Below are 13,504 nucleotides of genomic sequence, written 5' to 3' on the forward strand. Positions count from 1 at the left end.
GGTGCTGGAGGTGCTCCAGACTCACCCAGCTCCTGGGGCTTCTTGCAGGACTGGTGGAAAAGTAAGCTGAGACGTAAGAGGAAGGAGGAGAAAGCTGCAGCCAAAGCTCAGCGAAAGGCTGAGAAAGAATTAAGGCAGCGAAAGGACTCAGTGAGAGGTGAGGAGCAGAGGGATGAGTGTCCCCAGCAGCCTGCACTGATGCTAATGGCTGACAGCCACAGCAACCCGAACCCGCTGCTCACTCCATGCCTTCTCTCTTTAGCTTCTGAGCAGGTGGCTGAACAAGAGCAGGAGCCAAGGCAGACCCCAGAGGTGCAAGGGTGAGTGCTGGGCAGGTCCCCCAGATGCTACCTCTCACCCTCAGCCCTTTGCTCTGCCCCCTAGCTCCAGCTCAGGAAGCAGCTGCTGCCCCTGGCTCCTAGCAGAGGGGCCAGGGTTCAGCGAGGTCTCCTCTGTCTCCTCTGCAGGGCACAAAAGGAGGCAGCACAGAACACGACCAGCCTGAAGGCTGTCGGCTCAAGCAGCAGCTCTTCTGTTTGGGAGCAGGTAGCCAAGAACAGTCTAGTGAAGGCGAGCAGCCAGGACCTCACAGCTGTGCAGGAGAGCTCAGCTGCTGTGTCCCCTGTGAGGGGTGTGAGATCTGCACCCTCCATGGGCTGCGACGCCAAGAAGCCCTTCCAGTCCTCTCAGGAATGGAAAGAGCCTGGCAAAGAGCAGAGCCAGGACAGGAGCAAGCAGCCCCAGGCTGTGCCTGTAGCCCCCTCAGCTCGTCAACCCGGGCCACAGGCCAGGGCACAGCGACTGAGAAGCGTGGGGCAGAAGCTACGGAGGCGACTGGCTCAGATCTGCCTCTGGCTCTGCCTCCACTGCTGCTGCCCCTGTTTGCAGAGCTGGGCCCGGAAGAAGCAGGGGACAGCCCGCGGTGGGGGGATGGGGACTTGTGGGCTGCAGAAATGGGCTTCAGCTTTTCAACACAGGCTAAGCCCTGTCCCTGCAGAGGCTTTGCTCTGCAAGTCAGGGAGCAGGAGGCTGCCCTGCTGCCTCCCACCACCTGCTCAGCTGCTCAGTGCCGGAACGTGGAAGTGTCCATTGGAGAGATTTCAACCGAAAGGAAGGAGGGCTCCGTAATCGTCTCACCCAGTTCCCCTTCCCCTCCTGGAACAGCAGCGGTGGAAACAGGAAAGTGCGGTAGGGCGCTGCGGGCTCCCCTTCCCCCCCTGCTCCAAAGTCCCCTTTCCCCCCCTGCTCCAAAGTCCCCTTTCCCCCTCCCCTCCAAAGTCCCCTTCCCTCTGCTCCAAACTCCTTTCTCCCTGCGTCTGCCGAGTGTTGAATGGGAAGAGACAAGGCAAGGAGTTGCCTTTCCCTCCCCTGCAGGCTCGGTCAGGGACAGGCAAAAGCCTTTTCCTGCCGCTCCCGCAGGGCACTCACCTTTCTGCCCCTGCTTGCAGCGCCGCTGCCCCTGTTGGCAGCGGAAGAAGCAGGAGGTCCCCTAGGGGACAGCCCGGGGGGGAGGGACGGGGACTGGTGGGGTGCAGAAATGGGCTTCAGCTCTTCAACACAGGTAAGTCCTGTCCCTGCAGAGGCTTTGCTCTGCTGCCTCCCACCACCTGCTGAGCTGCTCCTGCTGAGAGGTGCCCAGTGGAGAGATGCCAAGCAGAAGGAAGGAGGCTCCTTAATCCTCTCGCCCAGTTCCCCTCTGCATCCCCCCACACCTGAGTGCCGTAGCTCCCAAGCCAGTTTGCCAGCTCCAGGCTGCTCCAGGCCCAAACTGGCAGCCAGCATCAGCCAGACCGAAGCAGACCTCACTGCCCTGCACCCAACCCCAGAGAAAGCTCTCTGCTCCTTGCCCCTTGAGGACAGCTTCACTTCATGCCACAGCCAGCGATGAGGAGAAGGCAGTGGTGGCTTCCCAGGTGCAAAGCAGAGGAGGGAACAAGGTGGCAGCCACGACCCTGCAGAGAAGTTGGACTCCCAGCCCCATGTGCATCCCATCCTCCTGCAGCTCTCTGCTGGGCAGCAGCAGCAGCAGCAGCAGCTTTTCCTTGGAGCAGCCAGGGAGATGCCCTGTGGTGCCCGTGGGCCCCACGTTGCCCTTCCCAAAAGGAAGAGGCAGCCTCTGGGCACAGTTGAACAAATAAAGCAGATCTCTGGAGAATCTCTGGCCCTTGCTGCATTCGGGGGCAGTGTCATGGGGAGGGATGAGGGAGAGTCTGAGGGACTCCAAACCTTCTTTGCCTCGGGCTTTAGTCACAGCAGGAGCTGCTCGCTGCATCCCCAGAGCCTGAGCTCAGATCCCGGGATGCAGGATTGCTCTGGGAAGAGCCATTTGTGGTTCTCCTTCCTTCTGGCTCCAGGGATGGGCATCTACATCTCTCTGGGGAACCTGGGACCGGCTCTCACCAACATCTCCTCTCTGCAGCCTGAATCTCCCTCTTTGAGTTCTGAACCATCCCCCCTTGGGCTGTGCTAACAGGCCCTGCACAGAACTCTGTCCCCAGCTTTCTTCTTGGCCCCTTCCAGCCCTGCAGGGCCACCAGAAGCTCTCCCTGGAGCCTTCTCCTCTCCAGGCTGCACACCCCCGGCTCTCCCAGCCTGACCTTTTGCAAAGGTGTGTCCTCTTGAGGAGAGTAACCTCCACAAGAAGTCTAGTAAAATTGAGACTGTTGTGTAAAGTGAGTCCTCTTGGGGAAAGGTTCCCCCCAAGAACTCCAGGAAACTAAACCTGAGAAGCTTCTTTGTTGCAAAGTTGGGGAAACAGGGTGACTGTCCTCTCCGAGAAGCCAGAACTTGGTGATCCCGGGAGGAATTTACTGTGTGTTTGCCTAGGGAGCAGTGGTTTTGAGTGAGCTTTCGGTGAGTGGTTTTTGTAGGGAAGATGTTTGAGGTCTGAGGCCTTTGTGTGGTTGTGACCTCCCCGCGAAGCTTTCACCTTCAAGGCAATGGCCAGGTGGAGAGGCTTTTGTGTCTGTTGGAAGCTCAGGGTGCCCGCCCGTCTGTAGCAGGGCTGGGCTGGGCCCGAGAGCACTGAGTGACTGCCAGAGTGTGAGGAGCAGGTTGTGGCCCTGCAGACAGAGGCAGGGCCAAGTCGGAAAGGGCAAAGCTTTCATCTGTGCAGTTTTGGGTGCGTGTTTGGCCGCTTCGAGAGACGAAAAGCAAAGCCAAAACGAGAGAGAATAAACTCATTTCCTCCTTGCAGGAGCTGGTAGATTCCCTGCAAGGGCATATAGTAACTTTAAAGGACGAAGTGGCAGACCCTAAGGATAGATTAAAAGAAGAGCAGAAGCGGCACAACTGGGTTTTGGAGGAGGAACTGCAGGCAGAGTCAAAGCAGGCAGAGCCTGCCCCCATATCCCCCCAGGCAGAACTGGCAGCAGCAGAGGAAGCTGCCGCTCACATGCGGCCTCCCATTAACACCGAAATGCTATGGCTGTGAAGCACTGGCCGGAGCCCACCCTTGATAAGACGACAGGGGTGCCTTGTAGGAGCTGAGGTACTTCACCCCTCACTGGTGAGTGGGGGGGGTGAAGCCTGGAGATCTGTGAGCTCACCAGTCAGTAGTGAAATTGTACCGGGTTTGGGAGGTGCATTCGGGTTTGTGCTTAGCTTGGCTTAAGCTGAAGCGATCAAAGGCACTTACAGGCCCATTCAAAGTAATTAAGCAACTCTGTTAAGAGCTTCACCTGGGGAGGCTCAGGGAGTCTCTCGTTGGGTGGGGGGTGTCCTGCACTGATACCTTACGGATAAAGACTTGGAAAGAACAAACTTGGTTAACTCTGTGGGAAGGTCCTTTTCTTGTGCTGCTCACCACAGGAAGGGCGCTCAGAACAGCAGAGAAAAGACGGACACAGCCTCACGAGTAAAAGCACCTGTGCGGGAGGGACAGGTGACTTGGGACCCAGGAGAAACCAAGTGACACTGAGGCTAAGCACTGCTGCAACTTCTAAACGCTTATCACTCCTGGGGGGGCACTAATTGAGACTTCATAACCAATACTCAAACCGACAGAAGGTGTTGAAATTGTTACAGACAGGAGGGATTGTGTAGTGGGGAAGAGGTTTTGGTTTGGTTTGGGTTGGTTGGTAGCTGTTTTTGGTTGGTTGGTTGGTTTGTTTGTGTGTTTTAATTTAACTTGTGACACATATTCCAAGTAGAGCAAAAAGGGCAGTGAGAGGCACCCAAGGACATCAAAAGAGGGCAAGACCGGAGCGGGAACCAGTGCTGCAGTCCTTGCAGGGCTTCCACGCCTGAGGTCAACGGGAGCAGCTCAGCACCTCCTCAGCTCCTCACAGCTTCCGTGCCAGACGGGGAAGGCTGCGGGGGGCTGCTGGGCAGAGGAGGGGACAAGGAGGAAGCCACTGTCCCCCTACAGGAGCTCCTGGACTCCCTGCCCCTTGTGCTCTGGGCTCCCTGCGTGTCTGCAACAGCAGCTGTGGAAACTCCAAGTGCGGTAGGACGCTGCAACGGCAAACTCCTTTCCCCCCCTGCTCCGGACTGCCTCTCCCCCTGCTCCCAATTCCCTTTCCCCCTGCTCCCAACTCTCCAGCGTCGCAGCCATGGACCCCATGTCTGTTCTCCTGCCAATTCTCTTGGTCTCCCTCACGATGAACGCCTTGGTAAGTGTCACAGCTGCACTCTGGGGTGGGCTGGTGCTGGAGGTGCTCCAGACTCACCCAGCTCCTGGGGCTTCTTGCAGGACTGGTGGAAAAGTAAGCTGAGACGTAAGAGGAAGGAGGAGAAAGCTGCAGCCAAAGCTCAGCGAAAGGCTGAGAAAGAATTAAAGCAGCGAAAGGACTCAGTGAGAGGTGAGGAGCAGAGGGATGAGTGTCCCCAGCAGCCTGCACTGATGCTAATGGCTGACAGCCACAGCAACCCGAACCCGCTGCTCACTCCATGCCTTCTCTCTTTAGCTTCTGAGCAGGTGGCTGAACAAGAGCAGGAGCCAAGGCAGACCCCAGAGGTGCAAGGGTGAGTGCTGGGCAGGTCCCCCAGATGCTACCTCTCACCCTCAGCCCTTTGCTCTGCCCCCTAGCTCCAGCTCAGGAAGCAGCTGCTGCCCCTGGCTCCTAGCAGAGGGGCCAGGGTTCAGCGAGGTCTCCTCTGTCTCCTCTGCAGGGCACAAAAGGAGGCAGCACAGAACACGACCAGCCTGAAGGCTGTCGGCTCAAGCAGCAGCTCTTCTGTTTGGGAGCAGGCAGACAAGAGCAGGCTAGTGAAGGCGAGCAGCCAGGACCTCACAGCTGTGCAGGAGAGCTCAGCTGCTGTGTCCCCTGTGAGGGGTGTGAGATCTGCACCCTCCATGGGCTGCGACGCCAAGAAGCCCTTCCAGTCCTCTCAGGAATGGAAAGAGCCTGGCAAAGAGCAGAGCCAGGACAGGAGCAAGCAGCCCCAGGCTGTGCCTGTAGCCCCCTCAGCTCGTCAACCCGGGCCACAGGCCAGGGCACAGCGACTGAGAAGCGTGGGGCAGAAGCTACGGAGGCGACTGGCTCAGATCTGCCTCTGGCTCTGCCTCCACTGCTGCTGCCCCTGTTTGCAGAGCTGGGCCCGGAAGAAGCAGGGGACAGCCCGCGGTGGGGGGATGGGGACTTGTGGGCTGCAGAAATGGGCTTCAGCTTTTCAACACAGGCTAAGCCCTGTCCCTGCAGAGGCTTTGCTCTGCAAGTCAGGGAGCAGGAGGCTGCCCTGCTGCCTCCCACCACCTGCTCAGCTGCTCAGTGCCGGAACGTGGAAGTGTCCATTGGAGAGATTTCAACCGAAAGGAAGGAGGGCTCCGTAATCGTCTCACCCAGTTCCCCTTCCCCTCCTGGAACAGCAGCGGTGGAAACAGGAAAGTGCGGTAGGGCGCTGCGGGCTCCCCTTCCCCCCCTGCTCCAAAGTCCCCTTTCCCCCCCTGCTCCAAAGTCCCCTTTCCCCCCCTGCTCCAAAGTCCCCTTTCCCCCCCTGCTCCAAAGTCCCCTTTCCCCCCTGCTCCAAAGTCCCCTTCCCTCTGCTCCAAACTCCTTTCTCCCTGCGTCTGCCGAGTGTTGAATGGGAAGAGACAAGGCAAGGAGTTGCCTTTCCCTCCCCTGCAGGCTCGGTCAGGGACAGGCAAAAGCCTTTTCCTGCCGCTCCCGCAGGGCACTCACCTTTCTGCCCCTGCTTGCAGCGCCGCTGCCCCTGTTGGCAGCGGAAGAAGCAGGAGGTCCCCTAGGGGACAGCCCGGGGGGGAGGGACGGGGACTGGTGGGGTGCAGAAATGGGCTTCAGCTCTTCAACACAGGTAAGTCCTGTCCCTGCAGAGGCTTTGCTCTGCTGCCTCCCACCACCTGCTGAGCTGCTCCTGCTGAGAGGTGCCCAGTGGAGAGATGCCAAGCAGAAGGAAGGAGGCTCCTTAATCCTCTCGCCCAGTTCCCCTCTGCATCCCCCCACACCTGAGTGCCGTAGCTCCCAAGCCAGTTTGCCAGCTCCAGGCTGCTCCAGGCCCAAACTGGCAGCCAGCATCAGCCAGACCGAAGCAGACCTCACTGCCCTGCACCCAACCCCAGAGAAAGCTCTCTGCTCCTTGCCCCTTGAGGACAGCTTCACTTCATGCCACAGCCAGCGATGAGGAGAAGGCAGTGGTGGCTTCCCAGGTGCAAAGCAGAGGAGGGAACAAGGTGGCAGCCACGACCCTGCAGAGAAGTTGGACTCCCAGCCCCATGTGCATCCCATCCTCCTGCAGCTCTCTGCTGGGCAGCAGCAGCAGCAGCAGCTTTTCCTTGGAGCAGCCAGGGAGATGCCCTGTGGTGCCCGTGGGCCCCACGTTGCCCTTCCCAAAAGGAAGAGGCAGCCTCTGGGCACAGTTGAACAAATAAAGCAGATCTCTGGAGAATCTCTGGCCCTTGCTGCATTCGGGGGCAGTGTCATGGGGAGGGATGAGGGAGAGTCTGAGGGACTCCAAACCTTCTTTGCCTCGGGCTTTAGTCACAGCAGGAGCTGCTCGCTGCATCCCCAGAGCCTGAGCTCAGATCCCGGGATGCAGGATTGCTCTGGGAAGAGCCATTTGTGGTTCTCCTTCCTTCTGGCTCCAGGGATGGGCATCTACATCTCTCTGGGGAACCTGGGACCGGCTCTCACCAACATCTCCTCTCTGCAGCCTGAATCTCCCTCTTTGAGTTCTGAACCATCCCCCCTTGGGCTGTGCTAACAGGCCCTGCACAGAACTCTGTCCCCAGCTTTCTTCTTGGCCCCTTCCAGCCCTGCAGGGCCACCAGAAGCTCTCCCTGGAGCCTTCTCCTCTCCAGGCTGCACACCCCCGGCTCTCCCAGCCTGACCTTTTGCAAAGGTGTGTCCTCTTGAGGAGAGTAACCTCCACAAGAAGTCTAGTAAAATTGAGACTGTTGTGTAAAGTGAGTCCTCTTGGGGAAAGGTTCCCCCCAAGAACTCCAGGAAACTAAACCTGAGAAGCTTCTTTGTTGCAAAGTTGGGGAAACAGAGTGACTGTCCTCTCCGAGAAGCCAGAACTTGGTGATCCCGGGAGGAATTTACTGTGTGTTTGCCTAGGGAGCAGTGGTTTTGAGTGAGCTTTCGGTGAGTGGTTTTTGTAGGGAAGATGTTTGAGGTCTGAGGCCTTTGTGTGGTTGTGACCTCCCCGCGAAGCTTTCACCTTCAAGGCAATGGCCAGGTGGAGAGGCTTTTGTGTCTGTTGGAAGCTCAGGGTGCCCGCCCGTCTGTAGCAGGGCTGGGCTGGGCCCGAGAGCACTGAGTGACTGCCAGAGTGTGAGGAGCAGGTTGTGGCCCTGCAGACAGAGGCAGGGCCAAGTCGGAAAGGGCAAAGCTTTCATCTGTGCAGTTTTGGGTGCGTGTTTGGCCGCTTCGAGAGACGAAAAGCAAAGCCAAAACGAGAGAGAATAAACTCATTTCCTCCTTGCAGGAGCTGGTAGATTCCCTGCAAGGGCATATAGTAACTTTAAAGGACGAAGTGGCAGACCCTAAGGATAGATTAAAAGAAGAGCAGAAGCGGCACAACTGGGTTTTGGAGGAGGAACTGCAGGCAGAGTCAAAGCAGGCAGAGCCTGCCCCCATATCCCCCCAGGCAGAACTGGCAGCAGCAGAGGAAGCTGCCGCTCACATGCGGCCTCCCATTAACACCGAAATGCTATGGCTGTGAAGCACTGGCCGGAGCCCACCCTTGATAAGACGACAGGGGTGCCTTGTAGGAGCTGAGGTACTTCACCCCTCACTGGTGAGTGGGGGGGTGAAGCCTGGAGATCTGTGAGCTCACCAGTCAGTAGTGAAATTGTACCGGGTTTGGGAGGTGCATTCGGGTTTGTGCTTAGCTTGGCTTAAGCTGAAGCGATCAAAGGCACTTACAGGCCCATTCAAAGTAATTAAGCAACTCTGTTAAGAGCTTCACCTGGGGAGGCTCAGGGAGTCTCTCGTTGGGTGGGGGGTGTCCTGCACTGATACCTTACGGATAAAGACTTGGAAAGAACAAACTTGGTTAACTCTGTGGGAAGGTCCTTTTCTTGTGCTGCTCACCACAGGAAGGGCGCTCAGAACAGCAGAGAAAAGACGGACACAGCCTCACGAGTAAAAGCACCTGTGCGGGAGGGACAGGTGACTTGGGACCCAGGAGAAACCAAGTGACACTGAGGCTAAGCACTGCTGCAACTTCTAAACGCTTATCACTCCTGGGGGGGCACTAATTGAGACTTCATAACCAATACTCAAACCGACAGAAGGTGTTGAAATTGTTACAGGCAGGAGGGATTGTGTAGTGGGGAAGAGGTTTTGGTTTGGTTTGGGTTGGTTGGTAGCTGTTTTTGGTTGGTTGGTTGGTTGGTTTGTGTGTTTTAATTTAACTTGTGACACATATTCCAAGTAGAGCAAAAAGGGCAGTGAGAGGCACCCAAGGACATCAAAAGAGGGCAAGACCGGAGCGGGAACCAGTGCTGCAGTCCTTGCAGGGCTTCCACGCCTGAGGTCAACGGGAGCAGCTCAGCACCTCCTCAGCTCCTCACAGCTTCCGTGCCAGACGGGGAAGGCTGCGGGGGGCTGCTGGGCAGAGGAGGGGACAAGGAGGAAGCCACTGTCCCCCTACAGGAGCTCCTGGACTCCCTGCCCCTTGTGCTCTGGGCTCCCTGCGTGTCTGCAACAGCAGCTGTGGAAACTCCAAGTGCGGTAGGACGCTGCAACGGCAAACTCCTTTCCCCCCCTGCTCCGGACTGCCTCTCCCCCTGCTCCCAATTCCCTTTCCCCCTGCTCCCAACTCTCCAGCGTCGCAGCCATGGACCCCATGTCTGTTCTCCTGCCAATTCTCTTGGTCTCCCTCACGATGAACGCCTTGGTAAGTGTCACAGCTGCACTCTGGGGTGGGCTGGTGCTGGAGGTGCTCCAGACTCACCCAGCTCCTGGGGCTTCTTGCAGGACTGGTGGAAAAGTAAGCTGAGACGTAAGAGGAAGGAGGAGAAAGCTGCAGCCAAAGCTCAGCGAAAGGCTGAGAAAGAATTAAGGCAGCGAAAGGACTCAGTGAGAGGTGAGGAGCAGAGGGATGAGTGTCCCCAGCAGCCTGCACTGATGCTAATGGCTGACAGCCACAGCAACCCGAACCCGCTGCTCACTCCATGCCTTCTCTCTTTAGCTTCTGAGCAGGTGGCTGAACAAGAGCAGGAGCCAAGGCAGACCCCAGAGGTGCAAGGGTGAGTGCTGGGCAGGTCCCCCAGATGCTACCTCTCACCCTCAGCCCTTTGCTCTGCCCCCTAGCTCCAGCTCAGGAAGCAGCTGCTGCCCCTGGCTCCTAGCAGAGGGGCCAGGGTTCAGCGAGGTCTCCTCTGTCTCCTCTGCAGGGCACAAAAGGAGGCAGCACAGAACACGACCAGCCTGAAGGCTGTCGGCTCAAGCAGCAGCTCTTCTATTTGGGAGCAGGTAGCCAAGAACAGTCTAGTGAAGGCGAGCAGCCAGGACCTCACAGCTGTGCAGGAGAGCTCAGCTGCTGTGTCCCCTGTGAGGGGTGTGAGATCTGCACCCTCCATGGGCTGCGACGCCAAGAAGCCCTTCCAGTCCTCTCAGGAATGGAAAGAGCCTGGCAAAGAGCAGAGCCAGGACAGGAGCAAGCAGCCCCAGGCTGTGCCTGTAGCCCCCTCAGCTCGTCAACCCGGGCCACAGGCCAGGGCACAGCGACTGAGAAGCGTGGGGCAGAAGCTACGGAGGCGACTGGCTCGGATCTGCCTCTGGCTCTGCCTCTACAGCTGCTGCCCCTGTTTGCAGAGCTGGGCCCGGAAGAAGCAGGGGACAGCCCGCGGTGGGGGGATGGGGACTTGTGGGCTGCAGAAATGGGCTTCAGCTTTTCAACACAGGCTAAGCCCTGTCCCTGCAGAGGCTTTGCTCTGCAAGTCAGGGAGCAGGAGGCTGCCCTGCTGCCTCCCACCACCTGCTCAGCTGCTCAGTGCCGGAACGTGGAAGTGTCCATTGGAGAGATTTCAACCGAAAGGAAGGAGGGCTCCGTAATCGTCTCACCCAGTTCCCCTTCCCCTCCTGGAACAGCAGCGGTGGAAACAGGAAAGTGCGGTAGGGCGCTGCGGGCTCCCCTTCCCCCCCTGCTCCAAAGTCCCCTTTCCCCCCCTGCTCCAAAGTCCCCTTTCCCCCCCTGCTCCAAAGTCCCCTTTCCCCCCTGCTCCAAAGTCCCCTTCCCTCTGCTCCAAACTCCTTTCTCCCTGCGTCTGCCGAGTGTTGAATGGGAAGAGACAAGGCAAGGAGTTGCCTTTCCCTCCCCTGCAGGCTCGGTCAGGGACAGGCAAAAGCCTTTTCCTGCCGCTCCCGCAGGGCACTCACCTTTCTGCCCCTGCTTGCAGCGCCGCTGCCCCTGTTGGCAGCGGAAGAAGCAGGAGGTCCCCTAGGGGACAGCCCGGGGGGGAGGGACGGGGACTGGTGGGGTGCAGAAATGGGCTTCAGCTCTTCAACACAGGTAAGTCCTGTCCCTGCAGAGGCTTTGCTCTGCTGCCTCCCACCACCTGCTGAGCTGCTCCTGCTGAGAGGTGCCCAGTGGAGAGATGCCAAGCAGAAGGAAGGAGGCTCCTTAATCCTCTCGCCCAGTTCCCCTCTGCATCCCCCCACACCTGAGTGCCGTAGCTCCCAAGCCAGTTTGCCAGCTCCAGGCTGCTCCAGGCCCAAACTGGCAGCCAGCATCAGCCAGACCGAAGCAGACCTCACTGCCCTGCACCCAACCCCAGAGAAAGCTCTCTGCTCCTTGCCCCTTGAGGACAGCTTCACTTCATGCCACAGCCAGCGATGAGGAGAAGGCAGTGGTGGCTTCCCAGGTGCAAAGCAGAGGAGGGAACAAGGTGGCAGCCACGACCCTGCAGAGAAGTTGGACTCCCAGCCCCATGTGCATCCCATCCTCCTGCAGCTCTCTGCTGGGCAGCAGCAGCAGCAGCAGCAGCTTTTCCTTGGAGCAGCCAGGGAGATGCCCTGTGGTGCCCGTGGGCCCCACGTTGCCCTTCCCAAAAGGAAGAGGCAGCCTCTGGGCACAGTTGAACAAATAAAGCAGATCTCTGGAGAATCTCTGGCCCTTGCTGCATTCGGGGGCAGTGTCATGGGGAGGGATGAGGGAGAGTCTGAGGGACTCCAAACCTTCTTTGCCTCGGGCTTTAGTCACAGCAGGAGCTGCTCGCTGCATCCCCAGAGCCTGAGCTCAGATCCCGGGATGCAGGATTGCTCTGGGAAGAGCCATTTGTGGTTCTCCTTCCTTCTGGCTCCAGGGATGGGCATCTACATCTCTCTGGGGAACCTGGGACCGGCTCTCACCAACATCTCCTCTCTGCAGCCTGAATCTCCCTCTTTGAGTTCTGAACCATCCCCCCTTGGGCTGTGCTAACAGGCCCTGCACAGAACTCTGTCCCCAGCTTTCTTCTTGGCCCCTTCCAGCCCTGCAGGGCCACCAGAAGCTCTCCCTGGAGCCTTCTCCTCTCCAGGCTGCACACCCCCGGCTCTCCCAGCCTGACCTTTTGCAAAGGTGTGTCCTCTTGAGGAGAGTAACCTCCACAAGAAGTCTAGTAAAATTGAGACTGTTGTGTAAAGTGAGTCCTCTTGGGGAAAGGTTCCCCCCAAGAACTCCAGGAAACTAAACCTGAGAAGCTTCTTTGTTGCAAAGTTGGGGAAACAGAGTGACTGTCCTCTCCGAGAAGCCAGAACTTGGTGATCCCGGGAGGAATTTACGGTGTGTTTGCCTAGGGAGCAGTGGTTTTGAGTGAGCTTTCGGTGAGTGGTTTTTGTAGGGAAGATGTTTGAGGTCTGAGGCCTTTGTGTGGTTGTGACCTCCCCGCGAAGCTTTCACCTTCAAGGCAATGGCCAGGTGGAGAGGCTTTTGTGTCTGTTGGAAGCTCAGGGTGCCCGCCCGTCTGTAGCAGGGCTGGGCTGGGCCCGAGAGCACTGAGTGACTGCCAGAGTGTGAGGAGCAGGTTGTGGCCCTGCAGACAGAGGCAGGGCCAAGTCGGAAAGGGCAAAGCTTTCATCTGTGCAGTTTTGGGTGCGTGTTTGGCCGCTTCGAGAGACGAAAAGCAAAGCCAAAACGAGAGAGAATAAACTCATTTCCTCCTTGCAGGAGCTGGTAGATTCCCTGCAAGGGCATATAGTAACTTTAAAGGACGAAGTGGCAGACCCTAAGGATAGATTAAAAGAAGAGCAGAAGCGGCACAACTGGGTTTTGGAGGAGGAACTGCAGGCAGAGTCAAAGCAGGCAGAGCCTGCCCCCATATCCCCCCAGGCAGAACTGGCAGCAGCAGAGGAAGCTGCCGCTCACATGCGGCCTCCCATTAACACCGAAATGCTATGGCTGTGAAGCACTGGCCGGAGCCCACCCTTGATAAGACGACAGGGGTGCCTTGTAGGAGCTGAGGTACTTCACCCCTCACTGGTGAGTGGGGGGGGTGAAGCCTGGAGATCTGTGAGCTCACCAGTCAGTAGTGAAATTGTACCGGGTTTGGGAGGTGCATTCGGGTTTGTGCTTAGCTTGGCTTAAGCTGAAGCGATCAAAGGCACTTACAGGCCCATTCAAAGTAATTAAGCAACTCTGTTAAGAGCTTCACCTGGGGAGGCTCAGGGAGTCTCTCGTTGGGTGGGGGGTGTCCTGCACTGATACCTTACGGATAAAGACTTGGAAAGAACAAACTTGGTTAACTCTGTGGGAAGGTCCTTTTCTTGTGCTGCTCACCACAGGAAGGGCGCTCAGAACAGCAGAGAAAAGACGGACACAGCCTCACGAGTAAAAGCACCTGTGCGGGAGGGACAGGTGACTTGGGACCCAGGAGAAACCAAGTGACACTGAGGCTAAGCACTGCTGCAACTTCTAAACGCTTATCACTCCTGGGGGGGCACTAATTGAGACTTCATAACCAATACTCAAACCGACAGAAGGTGTTGAAATTGTTACAGGCAGGAGGGATTGTGTAGTGGGGAAGAGGTTTTGGTTTGGTTTGGGTTGGTTGGTAGCTGTTTTTGGTTGGTTGGTTGGTTGGTTTGTGTGTTTTAATTTAACTTGTGACACATATTCC

The sequence above is a fragment of the Pogoniulus pusillus genome, chromosome 6, assembly GCF_015220805.1.
Source record: "Pogoniulus pusillus isolate bPogPus1 chromosome 6, bPogPus1.pri, whole genome shotgun sequence".
Classification (NCBI taxonomy): domain Eukaryota; kingdom Metazoa; phylum Chordata; class Aves; order Piciformes; family Lybiidae; genus Pogoniulus; species Pogoniulus pusillus.